General features: G+C 35.7%; 2 long non-coding RNA genes and 1 pseudogene across 3 annotated transcripts; 2 read left to right on the top strand and 1 right to left on the bottom strand.

Moving 5' to 3' along the window:
• On the bottom strand, window positions 1,279-4,185 carry LOC18787366. 2 transcript variants are annotated; one of them, XR_002270073.1, is made up of 4 exons: window positions 3,597-4,185; window positions 2,594-2,742; window positions 2,005-2,437; window positions 1,279-1,900 (listed from the first exon to the last, which is right to left on the bottom strand). It is a non-coding gene; the product is annotated as an uncharacterized LOC18787366 (long non-coding RNA). The 2 variants fall into 2 exon arrangements; XR_002270072.1 differs by having other exon boundaries at window positions 1,279-2,437.
• Window positions 5,304-8,921, top strand: LOC18787679 (annotated as a pseudogene).
• LOC109947577 lies at window positions 20,559-22,679 on the top strand. Its single transcript, XR_002270341.1, has 3 exons — window positions 20,559-20,940; window positions 21,368-21,793; window positions 22,215-22,679. It is a non-coding gene; the product is annotated as an uncharacterized LOC109947577 (long non-coding RNA).

Here is a 26,323-nt window from a genome sequence, read left to right as displayed (position 1 = left end):
TGTAATGGCTTCATCCCTTACACTTAAGACAGGAAACACACTTTGGGTGGGGTTGCAGATGGAGGAAGTAGAACATAACGGCCTTCGAAAAAATCTGCGTAATTTCTTGATTAAGGATGGAGTCGTCCTTTCAATGATCGAAGTGAGATCAAAAGGGTCATAGTGGGTCCCAGAATTTGCAGTTTGCATCGTAGAGGTTGCACTAGCAGAAGTGGTGAGTAAACCGGGGTGGAGTTCCACTCAACTGAACGAAGGTAAGATTTCGTTGGGACCTATTCAAAGACAGAAGAGTGAGGGGTAAAGCATGCAGTGAGTCAGGAATAAAACCAGAAGGGAGACCAACTGAGTTTTCAGGATTCACGTGTGCAGCATCCTAAATAATTTCAATTCTTAAGGTTTGCATTAATTAAGGGCATTTTCTGGTAATTCCCAAACTAAATTAGCCCTTTTCTCTCTTTTAAGTAATTACCAAACTAAATTATTTTATTTTATTGTTTTGGTTTGAAATGATGTTTTAAAGATTAAGCTCAATTATTTTTTTCTTTTACTTTTATAATATGTTTGATAATTTAAATTTCTAATAACACTAGTATTCAAACTTAATAAAAATATAAAGTTAATACCTTGGTCCTTATTTAGAAAATAAAATTAATAAATACATTGCTGCGAGATGATTTGAATTTTATGAAATGTTGCCAACAAGAAGAAGAAAAAAAAAGAATTTTATTGATTATAAAATCAATAGTCTTTTTTCTCTTGGGTTGAAAGTAAGATCAGTGTTCTTCTAACTGAAGGCATCCCCAAAGCACACGTTACATCCCTTGGCCGTTTATGTAAAACTCAATAAATTGTAAACGTGAAATTTACAGCTTAAAGTCTTTACTTGAGGCGACAGGTATATACCCTATAGTTATTACACTTTGAATTGATCAGTCTTGATCTCTTGGACTACAGGAGTCCAAGAGATTTGTGGTCACTCACCGTTGGATGTAAATTCAACGGTTCACTCACTCTTGCACTCTTTTTAAGAAACTTTTTTAAACCATTGGATTAATATCCAACGGTAGGTGACCACAATCTCTTGGACTCTTGTGGTCCAAGAGATCGGGACTGTTGAATTGATGTAGAACTATATATATGGCACTATATTTTTTACACAAGTTCTTGATCATTAAATTAACACATTATAAATGGCTGAGATTAAATCTCACAACTAATTGATTATTATCATGTTAATAATACTTTTATTCAAAAGTTACTATTATTTTAATAGAATAAATGGCACAGGTCCAAAAACTCTCTTTTTCTCCATGTAAATCGCCACATCTCTCTTCCTCCATGCCCACCCTTGGGTATCTATCAAATGTACAACCTAAACTCTCCAGTAGATGCTATGGCAACTTGGGCGAAGAGGAAGCTTGAGCACATTCAAAGGCTTGAGGGTTTTGAAAATTAAACTGGGTATACTTGAGGGTTCTGAAAATTAACTTGTTTTGTTAAACAAGTGAAAATGAGAAAACTTGCACATTTGCAGCAAATTCAAAGGCTCTACTGTGCAGCGTTTGGGAAGCTTGAGCACAATAGCGTTTCCGCTGCTCCGATTGATAACAAACTTTAGAAAAGCGGAGACAGAGCAACGATCCCCATCAATTTGATACTCACTTGCAAATCTGTCCATAAGATTTTGAAAATTCGGACATTCAGACACATCCCAAGGCCAGACTTCCATACATTCATTGTCTGGGAAAATGAGAGATTGCCAGCATGAAGGATTGAGGGCCGCCTTGTACCATGACTTGCACACAAAAGGGACATCCAAAAGCAGTGACTCCATTCCCACTTCCTCCAACACTTTGACCAAGCAGTCCATTTCTAAGTCCTCCCATCTTTGTTCATCCATCTGCAACAACGATTTAATATAATTACATCTGTATACAATAAGTTAATTAAACACCAAATTGATTGAAAAAAAAAAACATAAATTTCAAAAGAATACAAAGAAACCTGGGAAAACAATCGTGTGGTAATCCTTTTCCTATATAATAAGAACAAACAAGAGAATTAATTGATGGAGTGTTGGATAATTGTTCATTCATCAAACACCTTCTGCATTCCAACAACAAAAAGTAAGAAACTAGTTACTAGTCCAGCAATAATACAGAGGCAACTACATCACGAGGAAGCAATTCTAGTATTTCCTTTTTGGAAAAGCAAGTAGGGCCCTTTTTTTTTTCCTTTTCAAAAGCAAGAGACTCTTTGGCATCATCTGCTAAGCTAAAGCTAAGAAGGAATTACCAAAGCAAGCAAGGCCGTAATTGTCCTATCACCAAACAAATATCCTTATTTTTTTTTGGTAAAGAAATCATCCTTACTTAAGCTTCTCCTTACTCCCCGTTTTGTGTTTTTAATTGATTTCATCACCGTCTTCCATTTGATGCTGCACAAAGTCATGAAGTAACAAGGATTTGATCATGAGAAGCAGAAATATATAAGTTTAGGGGCATCATCTATCATAAGGTAACAAATCATTTAGGCAACAATAAAATTATTTTTATAAGTAACATTATATACAATGGTTTTGATGAAGTCTTACCTCCCCAGCAGTCTTCTACTTGTGAATGTGGTCATTCTCAAACCAAATTATTAATGATTCAGGATCGAGGGAACGGTGGTACACAAAGCATCAACCAGTTTCTGTAGCTTTGTACTTCTTTTGATCCTGAAGAAAACTTCACTTTCATCCTACATGTGGAAACATAGAATCACAAGACTAGAAATGACAAGAAAAAGCATGATGCTAGATTGGCCCAAGAGCTTTGACATTATTAATGGAATTGCTCGGGGGCTCCTCTATCTTCATCATGTAGGTCTTTTAAGTGTGCAGCGTAACCCGGCAGATAGGCCAGGCATGCCAGCTACAGTTGTAATGCTGAGTGGTGAAGGGTCATTGCCTCAACCTCAAAAACCTGGGTTTTTATAGTGAAAGGGATCTCAATGAACTCAAAGTCGATACTTCTTCTAAAGCATTTTCAACTAATGAAGTCACAGTCCTTTTACACTAATGGAGGCTTGATAAACGATATTTCATGTTGGTGTGTTAATTTGGGGCTTTCGAAGTCAGTTTGAAAAATTAAATATAATTAAGAGATTCCCAACCCATGCGTTAGCAAATGCTCCCTCTAATTTTTTTTAATTTTTTTCTTTGGAGTCGAGGTGGAGTTCACACAACTGAAACACAGATGCTGAAACAAGAACAAATATAAAAGCTTAAATGAATTAGATTTTTCACTTGAGGTGGTGTAATATTTCAATTTTATTTTTTTTCTGTTCTTTGGTGGGTTGGTTTTGGGTTCCTATGCAACAGGAGGACACGAATCTTTCTTCTTCTTTTTCTCTCAGCAAACAAATGGGCATGATCAAATGTGAAAATCTATATCAGAAATGCAATTCAACCAAGAAGAACCATCAATGGATGAATATCGAATGCATAAAGATTTATCAAGTTTCAAGCAAGAAGAACCAAACCAATCAATCTATTGCTAAACCAAACCAGAAATAAATAGTCAGAATTTGAGATTGGGGCCTAAAAACCGAACCTTGTTATTGGCAAGACCATAGAAACTCCATGATAGGATAGCTTCATCATTTCCTTCCACTAAAGACAGACACCAAATCAGCAAATTTTGTATTTTTTTCTTCTGCGCCAGGCCATCAATGCGAAGAGAGAAGAGAATAAGGCAGAGTTGGCAAAGGGAGGAATTGTCGTCGTTGTCGTTGGTGTGGTGAGGTGAACATGTGGTTTGGGAGACAGCCAAGAGAGAAGAGAATAAAGCGGGAAACAGGGAGAGGAATGGAATTAGATGAATTAAGAATCTCATGATCTCTTCTTCTATGGACTTGACTTGTGCTTCACTGCTTCGGCTTCCCAATCTCAATCTCAAGCTCAAATTTGCAGCTAAATTTTTTCAATTTCGAGTTTCAGACTTTCAGTCAATCGCAGTGTTCGAAAAATCGGCCTAGGCGGCAGCTTGGCGGCTAGGCGGGCGCTAGGCGGCTGGGCTGGCATCCTAGGCGGGTTGGGTCTTTTTTCGGTGCCAAACCCGGAGGACGAAGCAGCCGAAACCGAAGAAAACAAATCGAAGCTTGAGTTGATAGAGAAGCGAAATGGCTGTGACTTCGACTTCAACCTCCGTCCTCTGCGAGCGCAAGCTTCGTGTTCGTTTTGAATTTGTTTAAAGAGTACAGCCGCGCGGCTATACTTTTATTTCAAGCCTATAGCCAAACGGCTATACTTTTAAAATATTCTAATATATTTGGCGAGTATATCCAAATATTATATATTTGCTTTCAATTTAGCATATACTTGAAAGCTGAAGACTTGGAAGCTGAAACGGGAAACAAACCTTTTTTTTTTGATAAAAAGCGATAGTAATTTTATTGATAACACATAAAAAAGTACAGAGTAGTCGCAATGCCAAATATGAGTACAACATCTCCAGTGACCAAACAAAAAGATAAATTGGTTTGATCTAGAGAGAATTACATATGCCAGAAAAACTTAAAAACTCCAATTTGGCAGACAAGAACTATCTATACTTAGACCTACAATACAAATCCACCGCGCAACGGCAGTAACGACGAATCTGCATCGAAAAGTCGAACACGAAATACATACAATAGCAAACTCCTATTGAGTTTCTGAGAATTATTAGACTAAAAAAACACAGAAACAAGGACACCGCACCACTTCCTCTCTAGCAAACCAAAGAGACTCGTAGCACCAACATGGCTAAACCTCTTATTTTGCACAGGCTAAACCCGATCCCACACAAACTAGCAACAATCACTTTTCCAACTCCAAACACTAAATTGGAGCGAATTCCATATGCGTGGACCAAAAGCTGCAACAAAATCATGGCGTCTACAGTGGATTGCAATACTTGCGTAAAAAACACAACGAAAACCAAAGAGAAAAGCTGGGTCGACAACACCACAACGCAACCATCCCAATGACAGCAAGACACATCCATGAACAACAAAAGTCACCAAGGACCTACAACAGAAAACACACAAACAAACAAACAAAAGACAAGATCCAGATAGATCTGGGCAAAAGGACCCAAAATCCAGGCAAATCTAGGGAGAGTATAGAAGAGGGGAAGAAAACTAGGAAAGGAGAAAGGGAGATGAGGAGAGAAAGATGGAAGATGGGGAAGCCACCCACCCCCAAGGGGGGGATGGGAAACAAACCTTAAGAGTGAACAAAACAGACTGCAAATGATGTATCTGGGTTTAATAGAAGTATGGAGCTCAAGGAATGTGAGATGTTGTGCATGAAGAACTGCTCCTGCACAGCGTTTGCAAACTTGGATACCAGGGATGGAGGAAGTGGGTGCCTGCTGTGGTTTAGTGAGCTGATTGATGTAAGAAATTTCACTGAAAATGGGCAAGATATTTATTTTAGAATGGCAGCATCAGAACTAGGTATCGAGTCATTTTTAATCTCAAAAGTCAGTGTGTTAATGCAAATTTTAAAGAAAACAAGAAAAAAAGAAACATCTTTGGATATGGAACAGTCAATTGGGAGTTATCCATCTCTTCACGATCATGTACAAAAAGTAAGGTCAAAACATATCAAACCCAAAGGTTGTTACTCTATAATTTTGGATTTGGACACAATTATCAAACTCTACTTTCAAAATTCGTCTGTTAAGATCAATAAATGATAGACATTACAGAATTTTTTTTTTTTCTTTATCAATATCTATCTTCTCACTCTTTTTTGCTTTCAAATATATTCCCTGCCTAGATCATGAAGACTACACAACAATCAGTGCTAAACCTGCTACACCCAATTTCCGCCCCGGGGGGTTAGACCACTTGGGTTATATTTAATAGTCACATTGAATGTGAAGAAAGTAAGAATCACAGTAGGCAGTATTGTGTCATCTCCTGGGCTCCTCCTGGGTGCAGCTCTGTTTTTTCTAATGTTTGGAAGAAGCAGCATCAGATAGATGGTAAGTTGTTTTCTAGTCTTCTTTGGAAAATAGAGAGCAACTTGATATTTGAAAATTTAACTACAACAGCCTATTGCGATATAGATGACATGATGTTAGAATTGAAAAAAAATAAGAAATGTGTGTCAAATTATAGGATAGCACCTCCCAATTGGAGATGCTCTTATTGGTACTTCTCTTGGGCATTTGTCCATTAAAGTCAAATGTGGGGTTCATCTCTTCTACTCTTTTTTTTCCTCCATTTGGCAACTCACTTAAGTATTAACTTGAGGGAGAAAAAAAAAACTGAAAGAGAGAAAAAGATAAGAAGAATTAAAACAAGTATACAATTCAGAAAATTGCAGCTTCCTTTGAGTTGATTTGGTATTTGATTCTAGAAGACTAACCAAGTGAGTGGATGACCACAAATGATTTAGATTCTTCTACTAGAGGAACGCTCCTAATTGTCAATTGTCAGGCAAGACAGCATCATTCTTGAACTAAATTTGAAGTAAGCCCACTTTTGATTGAAGAGAATTTTCTCCATTTCACACTGGAGAGAGTGATGTTTATTTGCATTCAATTACGCATCTAAATTTGGTATGACGTGCATCGATATTGTCGATAATGCATCAGTAACGTGTTTACATTGATAATTGATATTGTGTCAAAAGGAATTCTACTCCAAGCTACAGTGAAAGGGGATCCCTTATGAGAAATTCATCCTATTTATCTGTCCTTGAAACTTTAGTAATTCGTCTCCCCACTATTCAACTTTAGTGTTGAAAGGTTACTAATTGTCTTCCCAGCTACTCAACTTAACTATATACTGTAGGGTTTCTACTTTCTAATCAAGCAATGCTGCTAACTGTGAAATCTTTTAAGGTCAGAGACAGTTACAGACAAAGCTTTACCAAATTAATACAATTATCTTCTAATTAGAGTCAGACTCTCCATATATAGTGCAGGCTAAAAGAAACACACCCCTCACTGGTTCATCAGGTGTACTCAAGTTGAGCAGCCCTGGAATTCTTGTCCCTGTCAACCATAAGAACACTACAGGTCTTCTAACACATCAAGTTCTGCACAGAATCCAGTGGCACAGCTTTTGGATTCCGGAAATCTTCTTGTGATAGATGGCAATGGTTATAATGACCCTGATAATATTTTATGGCAGAGTTCTGATTACCCAGGTGATACATTAATACCAGGCATGAAGCTTGTTAGGAACAAAATCACAGATTTTAATTGGCATTTTACACCCTGGAAAAGCCCCCAGGTTCCTTCTCAAGGACGTTATGCATATCAACTTGGTCCTTATGGATACCATGAATTAATTCTGAGGGAGGGTTCTGTTAAAAAATATCTTACTGCACCATGGAATGGAATCCAATTTAGTGGGATGCATAATTTAAATCCAACATATGATTTTGTGTTGGATAATGATGATGAAGTATATTATGGTTATAAGCTTCTCAACAGCTCAACTCTTTTCAGGCTGGCGTGAACTCAAGATGGATTTGGGCTGAGCTACATCGGGGGTGATGGAAACCAAGGTTGGGTCGTTTATCTAATAGCAACGACTGATATTTGTGACAAATATGGAATATGTGGTCCGAATGGTGCATGTAGTATTGACAAGTCCCCAGTATGTAGCTGCTTGAGGGGATTTATACTGAACTTTCAACAAGACTGGGACTTGGTGGATTGGTCATATAGCTGTGTGAGAAAGAGCCAACTGAATTGCAGTGGAGACATCTTTAAGAAGTACTCTGGAGTGAAATTGCCAAGTACAGAACAATCCTGGTATAACACAAGTATGAACCTCAAGGAATGTGAGAGATGTGCATGAACATCTGCTCCTGCACCGCTTTTTCAAATTTGGATATCCGAGATGGAGGAAGGGGGTGCTTGCTGTGGTTCAGCGATCTGGTTGATATAAGATATTCCAATATAAACGGGCAAGACATTTACATAAGAATGGCTTCATCAGAACTAGGGATGGAATCATCTTGCTTTTTAAAACAAAGTTTGAAAGAAAAATAAAAGCCACCAAGGAAAAAAGAAGAAAGAAATCTTCCAACAGTGACATGATTAGAAACAAGATAGAGCCAGAAAACTTTTGACATTATTAGAAAAATATTTCTTTAGAATTGTCTCAGAAACTAGCATTAATTGTTCGTTGGATTATAAAAAGTAAAGATTTTTTTCTTTATGAATTTCTGACTCCTCAATCTTCTGCTTTCAAATACTTCATTCCTAGATCAAGGAAAGGACACAATACAAAGATCATAGTAACCAGTACTGTGTTGTCTACTGGACTGCTGATCCTGGGCCTAACCCTGCTATTATTGTATGTGAGGAAGAACCAGCAACAAAAATATGGTAAGCTATTTGATTTTGTACTCTTCTGCCCCTCCATTTTCTAAGATTGGTTGGTTCAGTTCTATAAAAAAAATTTGCTGTTGCCTCTCTGGTTTCTAAGCTTAAGTTCCATGCTACATTATTTACTTCACTGCGTACTTCACAGGAGAACTGAAGCCCGGCCAAAAGGAAGATCTGGAATGACCATTATTTGACTTGGCCGCTGTTGTTTGTGCAACCAAAAACTTTTCAAACAACAATAAACTTGGAGAAGGTGGTTTCGGATCAGTCTTTAAGGTAAAATCAAATATCCTTACAGTTAGCTTGACAGTTTCCACATGTCATTTGGGTCAGGACTATGGATACAAGTCGTATATTGAACGTTTGCAAACAAAAGAGTATGGATTTTGGCCATCATATGTGGCTAATGGATTTCAGGGTATATTAAAAGATGGACAAGAAATAGCTGTGAAAAGGCTCTCAAAACATTCTAGACAAGGACTCAGTGAGTTGAAGAATGAGGTTACACATGAAGAGAAACAGAGGATTTCAATGAGTTGAAGAATAGGTGTGTTGGTGCTAGAGATAGCAAGTGGGAAGAGGAACAGAGGATTTACTCATTACTTGTTTCTGTTTCTTCTTTTAATTAAGCACAATGGTTTTGAACTTCTGATCAATTCGTTTAGGCATGGTGTGAGAATGTGAAGGTAAAGAGTCCCACATTGGAAAGTTGAGAAACCTAGCAAGGGCTTATAAGGAGTTGGGTTACTCCCCCCATTGCCAATTGGTTTTGGGGTGGAACCTCAACTTCCTTCATGGTATCAGAGCGGTTTGCCCACGTTGTGAAAGCCCAACGACCACACGTGCTCCACGTCACCCAAAATGTGTTGTCCACGTGTTAGGCTTGAAAATTCGCCACACGTGCGGGGGCGTGTGAGAATGTGAAAGTAAAGAGTCCCACATTGGAAAGTTGAGAAACCTAGCAAGGGCTTATAAGGAGTTGGGTTACTCCCCCCATTGCCAATTGGTTTTGGGGTGGAACCTCAACTTCCTTCACATGGATGCTATACACAGAAGGCAGGTCCATTGAAGTGCTTGATACATCAGTAGGGGACTCCGGTGATCCACATGAAGTTGTGAGATCAATTCATGTAGGTCTTTCAAGTGTGCAGCGTAACCCGGCAGATAGACCGAGCATGCCAGCTACAGTTGTAATGCTGAGTGGTGAAGGGTCATTGCCTCAACCTCAAAAACCTAGTTTTTATAGTGAAGGGGATCTCAATGAACTGGAAGTCGATCCTTCTTCTAAAGCATTTTCAGCTAATGCAGTCACAGTCCTTTTACACTAAGGGAGGCTCGATAAACAATATTTCATGTTGGTGTGTTAATATGGTGCTTTTGAAGTCAGTTTGAAAAGTTGAATATAATTAAGAGATTCCCAACCCATGCGTTAGCAAATGCACCCTTTAATTTTTTTTATTTGTTTTCTTCGAAGTTGAGGTGGAGTTCACACTACAGAAACACAGATGCTGATACAAGAACAAATATAAAAGCTTAAATTAATTAGATTTTTCACTCGAGGTGGTGTAATATTTCATTTTTTTTTTCTGTTCTTTAGTGGGTTGGTTTTGTGTTCCTATGCAAGAGGAGGAGGAGACAAATCTTTCAATTTTTTTTTTATTTTTTATTTTTCTATCAGCAAACAAGAGGGCATGATCAAATGTTAAAATCTATAACATAAATGCAATATCCAAAGAATGAAAAGCAGTCCAACCAAGAAGAACCATCAATGGATGAATATCGAATGCATAAAGATTTATCAAGTTTCAAGCAAGAAGAACCAAACCAATCAATCTATTGCTTAACCAAACTAGAAATAAAAAGTCCGAATTTGAGACTGGGGCCGAAAAACCGAACCTTGTTATTGGCAAGACCATAGAAACTCCATGATAGGATAGCTTCATCATTTCCTTCCACTGAAGACAGACACCAAGTCAGCAAATTTTGTATTTTTTTCGTCAATGCGAAGAGAGAAGAGAATAAGGCGGAGTTGGCAGAGGGAGGAATTGTCGCAGTTGTCATTGGTGTGGTGAGGTGAACATGTCGTTTGGGAGAGAGCCTAGAGAGAGAGAATAAGGCAGGAAACAGGGAGAGGAATGGAATTAGATGAATTGAGAGTATCATGATCTCTTCTTCTATAGACCTGACTTGTGCTTGCTTCGGCTTCCCAATCTCAATCTCAAGCTCAAATTTGAAGCTAAACTTTTTCAATTTCGGGTTTCAGACTTTCAGTCAATCGCAATGTTCGAAAAATCGGCCTAGGCGGGCGGCTAGGGGGCTAGGCGGGCGCTAGGCGGCTGGGCGGATTGGGTCTTTTTTGGGTGCCAAACCCGGAGGACGAAGCAGCCGAAACCGAAGAAGTTGATAGAGAAGCGAAATGACTATGACTGCATCTGCAAGCTCCGTCCTCTGCGGGTGCAAGCTTCGTGTTCGTTAGGAAAATAATTTACAGATTATAGCCGAGCGGCTATACTTAAAAAAATAGTGATAACTTTCTAAATATACAATTTTGTCATATCATTTTAGCCTATTGGGCTAGAGCTATTTCTTCAATTATTTTATTTAAAAACGCGATATTGGGGAATGAGAATTTAAATTCTTTCTGATACCTCACATTCTAATGATTTTTAGCTATTGGCCCATTGGACAAGAATAAAAAATGAATTTTATTTCTAACAAATAATACAGGTTAAACCCATAAATACCCATACACAAAAAAGGTATCTGCCAACATTTTGTGGATCAAAGATTGTTAATTTCATAGAATAAAATTGCTTGTATAGCAATTTACTTTCTAAAATGTATCCGTTGTAATTATGAACTAAACCCAATTACAGCTTCTTTTTTTTCATTGCACTTGACAACCCTGCTCTTCTGCTATGAGATATATCAGTTTGGCTTGGGGGTGGGCATCTAAACAGAAATACCGAAACCGTACACTAACCATACTGTACCATACCGATTTCATACCGTTTCATTTGGGATAGGGAGATATTCAGTACCGTACCAATAGAGTATGGTATGGTAGTGGTATCAAGTATTTGGTACCGGTCAATACCATACTGTACCATAAGGCATTAATGTTTGGATTGTGTTTGTAATTTTATAAGCCATAAGGCATAATTTAACTATTTTGGTTTGTAATCCATAAGGCATGAGTTTTAACCATTTGGATTTGATGAATCTGTTGATGGATATTGATTTGGTTGATTAGGATTTGGATATTGAATTGAATATGTTGAATCTTTGAATCTGTAACTTAGGCATCACTTATTTTGGTGAATGAATATGTTGAATATTGAATTGGTTCATTTTTTAGTTGTGTTATTTTGGTACCGAAATGGTACTGATACCGATTTGGCACGATAAGGTACAGTACCAACTTTAGCAAACGATAATCTCATACCGTACCATACCGGTTTTAATTTCTGGTATCGGTAGCAGTACGAGCTCAATACCGTACCGCGCCCACCCCTAATTGGCATTGTATTCTATGTAGATGAAAAATTGGATATAAAACAATCTAACGAGACAACGAAGAGAAGTTTGCAACTCTATTTTGAAATTAATTGAAAGTATTAGAGGTCATATGACATTCACTTGCAAGTCTGTCCAAGATTTTGAAAATTCGGACATTCAGACACATCCCAAGGACAGACTTCCATACATTCATTGTCTGGGAAAATGAGAGATTGCCAGCATGAAGGATTGAGGGTCGCCTTGTACCTTGACTTGCACAAAAAAGGGACATCCAAAAGCAGTGACTCCATTCCAACTTCCTCCAACACTTTGACCAAGCCGTCCATTTCTAAGTCCTCCCATCTTTGTTCATCCATCTGCAACAACGATTTAATATAATTACATCTATATACAATAAGTTAATTAAACACCAAATTAAATGAAAAAAAAAAACCATAAATTTCAAAAGAATACAAAAAAACCTGGGAAAACAATCAGTGGTAATCTTTTCCTATATAATAAGAACAAACAAGAGAATTAATTGATGGGGTGTTGGATAATTGGTCATTCAACAAACACTTTCTGCATTCCAACAACAAAAAGTAAGAAACTAGTTACTAGTCCAGCAATAATATAGCGCAACACGAGGAAGCAATCCTAGTATTTCCTTTTGGAAAAGCAACTAGGGCCCTTTTTTTTCAAAAGCAAGAGACTCCTTGGCACCATCTGCTAAGCTAAAGCTAAGAAGGAATTACCAAAGCAAGCAAGGCCATAATTGTCCTATCACCAAACAAATCATCCTTATATTTTTTGGTAAAGAAATCATCCTTATTTAAGCTTCTCCTTACTCCCCATTTTGTGTTTTTAATCGATTTCATCACCTTCTTCCATTTGATGCTGCACAAAGTCATGAAGTAACAAGAATTTGATCATGAGAAGCAGAAATATATAAGTTTAGGGGCATCATCTGTAATAAGGTAACAAATCATTTAAGCAACAATAAAATTATTTTTGTAAGTAACAGTATATACAGTGGTTTTGATGAAGTCTTACCTCCTCAGCAGTCTTCTGCTTGTGAATGTGGTCGTTCTAAAATAAAATTATTAATGATTCAGGATCGAGGGAACGGTGGTACACAAAGCATCAACCAGTTTCTGTAGCTTTGTACTTCTTTTGAAACTGAAGAAAACTTCACTTTCATCCTACAAGTGGAAACATAAAATCACAAGACTAGAAATTGCAAGAAAAAGCATGATGCTAGATTGGCCCAAGAACTTTGACATTATTAATGGAATTGCTCTGGGGCTCCTCTATCTGCATCATGTAGGTCTTTTAAGTGTGCAGTGTAACCCAGCAGATAGGCCGAGCATGCCAGCTGCAGTTGTAATGCTGAGGGGTGAAGGGTCATTGCCTCAACCTCAAAAACCTGGTTTTTATAGTGAAAGGGGTCTCAATGAACTCGAAGTCGATCCTTCTTCTAAAGCATTTTCAGCTAATGAAGTCACAATCCTTTTACACTAATGGAGGCTCGATTAACGATATTTCATGTTGGTGTGTTAATCTTGTGCTTTTGAAGTCAGTTTGAAAAGTCAAATATAATTAAGAGATTCTCAACCCATGCGTTAGCAAATGCACCCTCTAATTTTTATTTTTATTTTTTCTTTGGAGTTGAGGTGGAGTTCACACAACAGAAACACAGATGTTGATACAAGAACAAATATAAAAGCTTAAATGAATTAGATTTTCCACTTGAGGTGGTGTAATATTTCAATTTTTTTTTTTTTTCTGTTCTTTGGTGGGTTGGTTTTGGGTTCCTATGCAACAAGAGGAGGACACAAATCTTTCTTCTTCTTTTTTCTCTCAGCAAACAAGAGGGCATGATCAAATGTGAAAATCTATAACAGAAATGCAATCCAACCAAGAAGAACCATCAATGGATGAATATCGAATGCATAAAGATTTATCAAGTTTCAAGCAAAAAGAACCAAACCAATCAATCTATTGCTTAACCAAACCAGAAATAAATAGTCAGAATTTGAGATTGGGGCCTGAAAACCGAACCTTGTTATTGGCAAGACCATAGAAACTCCATGATAGGATAGCTTCATCATTTCCTTCCACTGAAGACAGACACCAAGTCAGCAAATTTTGTATTTTTTTTCTTCTGCACCATGCCGTCAATGCGAAGAGAGAAGAGAATAAGGTGGAGTTGACAAAGGAAGGAATTGTCTTCGTTGTCGTTGGTGTGTTGAGGTGAACATGTCGTTTGGGAGAGAGCCAAGAGAGAAGAGAATAAAGCGGGGAACAAGGAGAGGAATGGAATTAGATGAATTAAGAGTCTTACGATCTCTTCTTCTATGGACTTGACTTGTGCTTCATTGCTTTGGCTTCCCAATCTCAATCACAAGCTCAAATTTGCAGCTAAATTTTTTCAATTTCGGGTTTCAAACTTTCAGTCAATCGCAGTGTTCGAAAAATTTGCCTAGGCGGGCAGCTGGGCGGCTAGGCGAGCGCTAGGCGGCTGGGTGGGCCTCCTAGGCGGGTTGGGTCTTTTTTGGGTGCCGAACCCAGAGGACGAAGCGGCTGAAACAGAAGAAAACAAATCGAAGCTTGAGTTGATAGAGAAGCGAAATGGCTGTGACTTCGACTGCAACCTCCCGTCCTCTGCGAGTGCAAGCTTCATGTTCATTTTGAACGTATTTTAAGCGTAGAGCCGGCACTAGTAAAAAAAACCCCTTGCGCGATCAAATTTTGCGCGACGAAAAACTATTCGTCGCTCAAAGTCACTTTGCGCGACGAAACTCAAAACTTCGTCGCTCAAAGTCTTGCACGACCAAATTTTGCGCGACGAAAAACAATTCGTAGCGCAAAGTCACTTCGCGCGACAAACTTTTGCGCGACGACAATACATCGTCGCTCAAAGTCTTGCGCGACCAAATTTTGCGCGACGAAAAACAATTCGTCGCGCAAAGTAACTTTGCGCGACAAACTTTTGCGCGACAACAATACATCGTCGCTCAAAGTGACTTTGCGCGACGAAACAATGAACTTCGTCGCGCAAATTCCTTATAAAAATAAAATATATATATTTTAAAATCTTTGCATGACGTAATCCAAACATTTCGTCGCCTAAACTAATTTATTTTTGTTTTTTATTTTGTATGCATAACACTTAAGAAATTAAACAGTATATATATTTATTAAGTAGCTTTAAATTTATTATTTTAGATCGGATCGGATTTTTGTTAGAAAAATATATTATTGTTGTTCATATTGGGTTTTTGTTAGAAAATATATATTTTAAATTGACGATCGAATTAGTTCATTGTATTCATATAGGGTCAAGGAGTGTAGTTGTAAAAAATCATCAAAATCGGAGTTAAAATAACCGTTACATCGTGATTTTTCATTATAACCGTCGAAAAGTTTTGTCCCATTACTTGATCTCTGAATGTTTATTTTTTCCGATTTTTGGCGTATCTGATCTCGAAGTATAAACAAACAAGTTTGACGGTTGGATCGTTGAAACTAGTTTTGGTGAATGCATATGCCATCAAAACAATATATTCACTAACAATTAAGAGGTTATTTATACGTTCGTTAGATATAACATAAGATTTTGTGGTATCCACTAGTGTAAATATTTTAAATTGAAGATCAAATTCAGTCATTGTATTCATATATGGCAAGGAGTGTAGCTGTAAAAAAAATCATCAAAATCGGAGTTAAAATAACCGTTAAATCGTAATTTTTCATTTATAACCATCGAAAAGTTTTGTCTCGTTACTAGATCTCTGAATGTTTGTTTTTTGCGATTTTTCGGGTATATGATCTTGAAGTATATACAAATAAGTCTGACGGTTGGATCGTTGAATGGTGTGTGTATATATATTTATTTATTAAGTAGCTTTAAATTTATTTATTTTGTACGTATAACACTTAAGAAATTGAATAGTATATATATTTATTAAGCAGCTTTAACCTTATTTATATTTTAAATTGTAAAATAAAATAATTTTATTTTTATTACTCATAACAATTATTTTTATAAATATTGTGTTACGAACCAATTTTTCGTCTCTCAAAAGTTTGCGCAACCAACAGTTTGTCGCGCAAAACTCTAAAAATTTGGACGGGTACCAAAAATGGGACGCGGGATTTTAAAAAAAAATAAAAAAATTTTAGACTTTGCGCAACCAATATTTTTTGTCGCTCAAAACTTTGCGCGACCAATATATATTTTTCGTCTCGCAAAAATTTGGGCGGGTACCAAAAATCGGACGCGGGAATTTTTTTAGACTTTGCGCGACCAGTATGTATTTTTCGTCGCGCAAAAATTTAAAAATTTTGGCGGGTACCAAAAATGGGACGCGGGGATTTTTATTTTTTTTAAATAATTTTTTTAGACTTTGCGCGACCAATATTCCTATATTCGTCGCGCAAAAATTTAAAAATTTTGGCGGGTACCAAAAATGGGACGCGGGGATTTTTATTTTTTTTAAATAATTTTTTTAGACTTTGCGCGACCAATATTCCTATATTCGTCGCGCAAAAATTTAAAAATTTTGGCAGGTACCAAAAATGGGACGCGGGGATTTTTATTTTTTTTAAATAATTTTTTTAGACTTTGCGCGACCAATATGTTTCGTCGCGCAAAACTTTGCGCGACCAATATGTTTCGTCGCGCAAAAGTTTGCGCGATCAATATTCCAATATTTTTCGTCGCGCAAACCTTTGCGCGACCAACAATATTTTTCGTCGCGCAAAGTGATACGGTTTTTAAAACCAAAATAACTCATCCACCATTTTCTCAATGCCTTTCTCTACTCTTACCTCTCCGTTCTCTTTCCCTCTCCCCAAATCCCACCATTTCTCTCACTCACTCCTCTCACTTAATCTCTCATCTCTCTCTTCACTATCTCTCACTCTCTCATCTCTCTATCACTATCTTCTCTAATTCTCTCACACTCACTTCTTCCTCTCATTCTCATTCACTCTCAATCTTGCCAAAAGGTATATTCTCTCCAAATTTTAAATTTTTTTTCATTAATATGTGTTTTTGGAGTTAATTTTGAGTTTGTGTGGGTTTTGGGGTTGAGTAAAGGGGAGGGATTGGAGTTTGGGTTGGATTTGTGGTATAACAATTTTAGGGGAGATTATGCCTTTTTTTTTTGTGGTTATTTGACCATATTTGTTTTTTTTGTAGGGAATCATCGAGACTTTGACGGCTAAAGTTGAGGATTAGGAAGCTATCAAAACATATCCTCCGCCACTACCACCACAATACGCTTGTATTAGGATTTTATTATTGTACTTTGTTAATTTATGTGTACATTTTGAATATTATATATATATATATTTATTGGATAATTTAATCACTATTTTTCATATATAATTTTATTTTGAATATGTCAATTTAAATTAAAGTAATTAAAAAATCATACAATTAAATTAAATTTAAAAAGTAAAAATTATATCAATTTAAATTAAAGTAATTTTAAAAAGAAATCATACAATTAAATTAAATTTAAAAAGTAAAAATTTGAAAAAATTCATATAAATAAATTCATATTAAAGAAATAATAAAATAAAAAGTCAAAAACCTTGCGCGACAAAATATTTCGTAGCGCAAACTATTAAATTAGTTTATTTTAAATTAAAAACATTTAAAACAAAAAAAATTTCGTCGCGCAAAACTCAAAAAATTGGGGCATGTACCAAAAATTGGAAGCGGGAATTTTTTATTTTTTTAAAATTTTTTTTAGACTTTGCGCGACCAATGTTTTTCGTCGCGCAAAATCTTGCGCGACCAATATATTTCGTCGCGCAAACCTTTGCGCAACCAATGTATTTCGTCGCGCACAACTTTGCGCTACCAATATTTTTCGTCGCGCAAAGTCACTTTGCGCGACCAATCTTTTTCGTCACGCAAAGTCGCTTTGCGCGACCATTATTTTTTCGTCGCGCAAAGTCACTTTGCGTGACCAATGAAAAAACTTCGTTGCGCAAAGTCTTTCTTCACGATCTTTGCGCGACGAAGTTTCTGTCGCGCTGAAATTTGTGCGACTACAATGTATTTTGAGCGACGAAATTCTCTTCGTCGCGCAAAGTGTAAAATGTAGTAGTGCGGGCAGCTATACTATTAATTAATATTTCAAGCGTATAGCCAAACGGCTATACCTTTAAAGTAAATTTAGGTTTCGAATGTATTTTAAAGTTTAGCCGATATTTCAAGCGTATAGCCAAACGGCTATACTTTTAAAATATTCGAATGTATTTAAAGAGTATAGCCGCCCGGCTATCCTCTTTAAATATACAATTTTGTCATATCATTTTAGGGTTTGGGGCTAAAATACCACTTTAGTCCATTGGGCTAGAGTTATTTCTTCAATTATTTTATTTATACAAGTGACATTGGGGGATGGAAATTTAAATTCTTACCAACACCACACATTCTAATGATTTCCAGCTATTGGCCCATTGGGCAAGGATAAAAAATAAATTTTATTTATAACAAATAACACAGGTTAAAGCAATAAATACAACAACAAAAATAGGGATCTGCCAACATCTTGTGGACTAAAGAATGTTGAATTTCATAGTATAAATGTAGGCATTTACTTTCTAAATTGTATCCATCGTAATTATGAACTAAACCCAATTGCACCCTTTTTCTCATTGCACTTGACAACCCTACTCTTCTCCTACGAGATATATCTGTCCGCGCGACTATACTTTTAAAATATTCGAATGTATTTGAAGAGTATACCCATGCGGCTATAATTTTAAAATATTGAATAATTTTGCTTTTAGCAATTCTGAATGTACTTTGGAAACACCATTCACAGTATGGGAGCGGTTGTGATTGTACATAATGGTGCAGTCCTCAACAATATAACATATGCATTCATGGTAAGAAAACCTGCTAAATGAGATCATTTAGGGTAATACAAGCATCTGTCATGTAATTCTCAGTGTTTTACAACTAAGAATTTTGGAGGTAGGAAGAGACAATCCTTTACATGTTTAAGTTTGGCAAAGATTTGTGACTCAACATCTTCAAGATTGAAGTGATATAGTTACATGTGCCTTCAGAGTTCTTGAAAATTAGAAAACCAGCTACCAAAATTATTGACTATTCTATAAAAATAAAGAGATACGCAAATAATTTTAGGGTTTAGGGCTAAAATACCACTTTAGCCCGTTGGGCTAGAGTTATTATTTCTTCAATTACTTTATTTATACAAGTGGCATTGGGGGAAAGAGAATATAAATTTTTTTTTATACCACATATTCTAATGATTTCTAGCTATTAGCCCATTGGGCAAGAATAAAAAATAAATTTTATTTATAACAAATAATACAGGTTAAACCCATAAATACAACAACAAAAATAGGGATCTGCCAACATTTTGTGGACCAAAGAATGTTGAATTTCATAGTATAAAATTGCTTGTATAGGAATGTACTTTCTAAATTGTATCAAAAGTTCAAAACCAATTATTAAATCCTATATTTCTCTTCCCACTCACTATCTCTAGCACCAACACACGGATTTTATCGAGTAGAACTCATAAATTGCATATTCTGGGGACATGTAACCACTATAAACCAATTAATCAAAAACTAAGTTAATAAGCAAATCAAATATACTATATGTATGTCTTGGTTCTTTTGTGATTTATACTACTATGCTGGAACCACTTTCTTGGTTTTTAGGTGCACAAAATAATTCAAAAAAATTAATTACTATTTGATAAGTAATTTATGAAACAAATTAAATATATCAATACTAATTATTCACAAAAAAATAATAATAATAACTAAAAGCTAATTAGTAATTATTAATTAAATAAGACTAAGATATTACTCAATTAAAATATTACTAAAGAAATAATAATTGAAACATACTTACTAATAAAAGTAATTAAAATAAAGCAAAGATATTATTTAATTACAAAAAATAAAATAAAATAAACCTAAAAGAAACTAATTTTTTATTTCACAGAGCCGCCCAGGCCGCCTAGGCGGCCGCCTAGCGCCTAGGCGCCGCCTAGCCCGATTTGTCGAAAATTTCCTTGTGATTCTTTATGTTATCGGCTTGATCTTGCCTCTTATGTTGCCTGCGTCAATTCTGGTCAAGCATGGAATTGAAAATTATCGTTGATGTTGTCTGCGAAAGAACAAATAGCATGCGAAGATCACCTGTTAGACCCTTTTGTTGAGAATTTCATACTGGAAATCAAAGTCCACTTCGGATAAAGTCCTCAAAATCCTCAAAATAATCTTGTTCTGGTCTATTTCTTTGTTGTTTTGACAAGGAAAACTGTATCTTAATCAAAACAGAGAAAGAAAACAGAGAAAAGAAAACTATTTCTTTGTTCTTTTCGTCTTCAAAGATATCTTGTAGAAAACCATCAAAATCAGACCAACAATCATGACATGACATATGAAATCAGATTACATTCAGCCCAAAACTCTGTCCAATCAACATAAGTTACACACAGTGTAGTCTTTGAAATGCTTTAACAAACACGCCCCAAGAGAAGCTATTGTAATATTTCTGTTAGTTTTGATACGTTAATATAATAATACTTTCATATTGGGTTGTAACTCGCAAGTTTGTGGGAGTCTTTTTTGTTGTGTGTGTGTGTGTGTGTGTGTGTGTGCAGGGGGCGGGGAGGTGGAGGGGAATGCATTATGCATCCAAGGGAGAATTATGCCCCAATCCCAAAAATGGATTTCTCCAACCCTTAAATTAGATCTGCAAACGAATTTTGCACTCAATGTATTTCATATTTTTGTCATTTTGGGATTTGACATGCTTTTCTTCACATGCAGGTTTCGCGTTTCTCTGTTATATTTTATTACATGGTAGGATGCAGGATATTGAACTTATGCACATGTGGTATGCTCTAGATTTAGCTGTTCTTGCGCTTGGAGTGATGGAAAGGACTATATGACTGGTGAAAGAAAAAGTTTTCATCAAGTTGCATTGACCATTTGAAAGATCTACAGAACCATTTGGAGGCTGTCAATGATCAATGACATCCCTCGCAAGGTAGTCTATCCTAAATATGGTTTTCTTTTAGCCTAACACATTTTCAATCGTACCTCCTTTTTGTGGTTGTTAAAACTGTTATTTTCTCATGTTTATGCCAGATAAGTTCAACTTGCAATTACATGTCTAACATGTTTCCTCGGGCAAATATGTTGCCTGTTGTCTTTGAAAGTTGTTTTGTGTAAAATATAATCACCGAAAAATGCATGCAAAACAAATTATTTATCATTCGTGTTCTGATGCTAGAGATTTAGCAACTGCTAAATGGATTGCATTTTGGTATTTTTTTCAATTTTACTTTGAAGTTTCATGTTTTCCTTTGAAATCTAAATGCTCTCAATTTGTATGTGATGTCATCAGTTTTTTTAGTTTGCTGCATCTTTGTTCTTCATTGTAATTATTTTATAATGCTTCTGTAATGATGCAGATCATGATGGCGAATGTCATAAGTTCGGTTTTACATATAGATGATCTTTCTCTCAATTTGGCTCATTGTGCCTCACCATGGAGCTATTCTGAATCACATTACACATGTGCTTCAGAGCAAACTGATCTAACAGGTGAAGAGGGAAACAAATTAGTTGTATCTTTCATGGGGAAACTACTAGATATATTACATCACTGTCTTCCTTCAACTATAAGTTTATAACTGAACTAGATCATGCTCTAAGTGATGGCGTAAGTAGGGGTGGAAGACAAGCATTGGAGTGGAAAGCGTCAATTGCTAAACATTTGAAGAGTGGGAATGGCAGTTGTCAATTTTGCAGCACCTTCTTTCGTTATCTGAACGCCAGTGGCAGTGGAAAGAGGCATTAACTGTATTACGTCCCGCACCATCTAAGCTACTGAACCCGTGAGTTACAAGCCTTTTCTTCTTTGGGAATTTATATGATGATCAATTGGTTCTTGTGCATGAATTGCTTTTTAGATATTTGTTATAGATCACTGATTGTTTATCCTATAAGAAAATGGTAGTTTATGACGATTATAAACTATAATGATCACCCAGGCCAAACAAAATATGATGACCTCATTATTCCAAATGATATAAATAGATGCTGATATTTGAAGATGATAGTACATAATCAGTTAATATGAAATTGTTGACATCTTACATTCTGAAGGTAAATATCGTAGGTGTTCTTATTTATGAGAAATGCACTTTAGTTTCTATGGAGTTTTATGCATAAATTATCTGGTTTTGGAGAGCATGTTTTTCTGGAATTGCCCTTTTTTTTAGCGAAGGGAGGGTGTGTTATTGGCTGCAATTTCAGGAACCAAAATATGGTCCCAAACTGCAAAATAGTCTGCATCCCCACACCGACCATTTTCCCTGGGGACATTATTGTTGTAACCTGCTCCTGATCCTTCTCCAATCATAGTATAGAAACCATCATCAATAGCTCGATAAAAGGCTTCCGAACTCATGCCCGAAAGAAGCACAGCTCCATACTGTCATCATAACTAAGAACTTCGATCTTATGTGAGACAAGTCAACCAAGAAAGTTACAAGTTAAGAGCTGATCCAATGAGAAAAACTTTTGATAGAATGCAGACTTAGAAATTGTTATGTCACAAATTCCTTGAAAGCGTAAAAAGCCTCTTGATAGCAACTTCAAACTCAAGAAAACAACAAAGGAATGTCATGCAGCACATATTAACAACACTACATGAAGAAATATAACTTAAACTTTCTGTATGTTACGCATAAGCTTAAATGAACAAGCAAAAGAGACGAGTATCTATTCAAAATTATGGCATGCCTACGAAACGAGTATCAATACCTAAGGGCTCGGCGGGTACTCTTTTTTTTTTTTAAAAAAAAACATAAATAGTACAGCCGCACGGCTATACGTTTAAATATAATATATTTAAATAGTATAGCTAGCCGGCCGGCTATACAGGGGTCCCTTTTTTTTTTTTTTTAATAAATGGTATAGCCGATCGGCTACACTCTTTAAATATATATTAGGATTGTCTCTTTTTTTTTTTCTTTTTATAATTGTTTTTTCCCTTATTTTCGTTTATCGATAAGATTAGTTTAGAACATTATCCATTTCTATTAGCCCATTATCCGAGTCTCTATTGTCCCTTTTTCATTTTTTACTTTTCCAGAGTTATTACTCGTATTAAGAATTCAACATTTTCCTGTTTAATACTCGTAGTATACACATACGTGCATATTTTTCAATAATACATTCCTTTTTCGTACATGTCTTAAAGACTTGGTAAAATACACGATTTGTTTTAATAAGCAAACATACAATACACGTATTTTACACGTACCTACATATTCTTGAAGTTCAATACACTTGTATTATACAAAATTTTCAATAATACACACAAAAATCATGAATTGTACACATAATTTTCATATATTATTGAATAAAAATAATATATATTTAAATATTTAAATAAATTATATTACAAATATTGTATAGTGGCTGAACTTTTCAGTTCTAACTTGGCAAAATTTTGTTGAACAAAACACGTACGTCTAATAGTAATGGATAATCCTCGAAACAACTATGATCGTGTTGTGCAATGGTGCTTTTCATGCTGTTGGTTCTTACTGCGGATTTTTGTTTAAAGTTTTTTTAGTAAATAGTACAGCCGCATGGAGTTTTTTTTATTATTTTAAAATACTGAAAAAGGAAAATTACAAGCATAAACCATGTGGGCACGCAAGCCCAAATAGGTCGAAAAAGAAAGGAACAAAACAATTCAAAGACAGCCTCGTCTCCCACAGCTTAGAAGGATTCAGCCCATGGCCCAAGTTAGCAATGGCATACGCTGTAAAGTGCGCTTCACGGTAGACATGACTGAAAGAAAGAGTGCGGCTATGGCGGCTAAAAAATAAATTAAAAAAATTGCCACCTAGTGTTATGAGGTGGGTCCTTTTTTTTAAAATTTAATTTAATAAATAGTACAGCCTCACAGCTATACTGGGGTCTTTTTTTTCTTTATTTTTTTAATAAATAGTATGGCTACGCGGCTATACGGTTAAATGTAATATATTTAAAGAGTATTGCCGCTCGGCTATATTGGGGTCCTTTTTTTTTTTAATAAATGTTTTTCTCTTATTTTCGTTTAGAGCATTATCCATTACTATTAGGCCATTACTCAAGTCTCCATAGTCCCTTTTTGATTTTTTACATTTCTAGAGTTATTACCCGTATAAAGAATTTAGTATTTTCCCATTTAATACTTGTATTATACACGTATGTACGTGTCTTTCAATAATACTTCCATTTTCCGTGCACATCTTAAAGACTCGGTAAAATACACATGTAGCACTCGAGACAATAAGGTAGATCCAAGGCAGACGTTCGCACGAAAAAAAAATAAAAAAATAACAAAAAAAAAGAAGAAATAATTGAACTCTCATATTGATTTACTGTGAAATTTCCATTTTTTCAATATCTACTTTGGATATGTTGAAACTATCAAATTAATAACTATAAAGTATAAACTAATGGAAGTGAGCCACATAATTTCAAAATTTCTAGGGCACCCTTCTTTGCAAACTCACCAATTAAAAACTTATGTTTTGCTTCCAACGTAACCTTTCTCTGTTAATTGTCTTTCCAGAGCAAAAGGGTACTCGTAAGAAGCTCCAATTCAATTGCATATTGAAGTTCCAATTAACCAATGAGTAGATGAAGTGTGCCAAAGAAAGATTTATCAAATGAAGAAGTGATAATGGCATTGATATAAATAAAACAAAGAGCATGAAGGGTGCTGCCAGCACTAGAAAGAAAAATAAAGAATGGGAAAGAATAGCATGATTATGTTAAAAGTGGAATCCCAATGCCTTAGTGTTTTAATCAATTAAATTTTCTTTAAATCAAATCTTGCTTAAATCTACTTCTCTATCTTAATTGTTCTGTTTCAGCTCTGTTATTTTTTTTACACCGCTTTCTGTGGATACGATACTCGAACTTCCGAGCTACACTGCTGTATGACACCTCCTCTTGGGTTTTGCAAAGCTGTCAAATCAAAGGCCATTGATATTGCTCACGTGTCCTCTTACCAACAATTTACAGATATCTTTACTAAATCTCTTCCAAAGCACAAGTTCAAAGAGTGAAGTGTCAAGCTAATTAAGCTCAACCCGCAAATTAGCTTGAGAGGGGATAATAACATTATCAATAATCATCTGCACTCCTACACCCATCAAGACTACAGGAATATTCCATGGCCACGTGAAGTTGTCTACATCCTGATTAAGACCCATCTCTTTTTCTTTCCATGTCTTATAATTTATTCCCATCACATTTTGTTCCACATGCTTTAGTTGTCTTTCCTTTAATACTATATAAACCAACTTTATATAAACAAAACAACACTACAAAAACCAAACGGCAACAATTAATAGAAAAGGAGTGCTTTCACTTTATACCTTTCAACTTTCATTTTCCACTTTATACTTTCACGAATCATTACAACCAGATAAATCATCATCAAATTCAGCATTTGAATTTGCTATAATATAATTCCATTACTCAATACTTCCAGTTTTAAAAAACAAAGAGAAAAGAACAAATGCGTTTAAATTGAGCATCACCTTTCTTTTGCTAATTTCTTCCCATATTTAGTGGTTTTCGGTTGATATTTTGTGCTCAAACTCGTAATTTACTAGTTTTTGAATATTTTACTAATATTTTAATGGGTAATTGGTGATCAGGTCAGCAACTTAAAGCCCTTGAATTCAATATTTCAATTGAATTCAACAGTTATAAACGGTCGGTACTTTTTAGAACAAATTAATACTATTTGACTGACATTAGTCTGTACAGTCTGACATACCAAATGAACCCTTAGTGCTTACGCATACCCAAGAAAAACCGCATACATAAGGCAACTTTTGACTCTGTTCAAATTTGAGCTACTTTAGCTTTATCCAGTACCACCCAATTCTAAAACTGCTCCAACATTACATTATTTTTTTATTTAAATAAACTATATTGCATATTTAGAAGGGGAATTCATTTATAAAACCACAGACGTACAAAGAGCGATATGATACAGTGGCTTCATTAAAACCTTCCTAAGACAACCTCATGGGACAAATCTCAGGAGAGAAAAGAGTACCACACACGTCATGGACTAACAAGAGAATCCAATTCATGTCACTCTGGACCATTACAATAAAAGAACAAGTCAAAACCAAAACCTAACACAAAGACTTCCGACGAGAACCACAACTAGAGACCAACACAGTAGACCCACATGAGAGGACCGTAGAAATTCCAAATAGTAAACACATAGGAAAGGACCGCAGAACATCCCAATTGTTAAAAGAAGCCTTCTATGAGCAAAATCATAGTCCTTTGACACTCATACAAACTGTAAGTCATACCATAGCAGAAACCAAGAGAGA

Source organism: Prunus persica, chromosome G2 (assembly GCF_000346465.2).
Source record: "Prunus persica cultivar Lovell chromosome G2, Prunus_persica_NCBIv2, whole genome shotgun sequence".
NCBI classification, from domain to species: domain Eukaryota; kingdom Viridiplantae; phylum Streptophyta; class Magnoliopsida; order Rosales; family Rosaceae; genus Prunus; species Prunus persica.
This window is presented reverse-complemented; position numbering and strand designations above follow the sequence as displayed.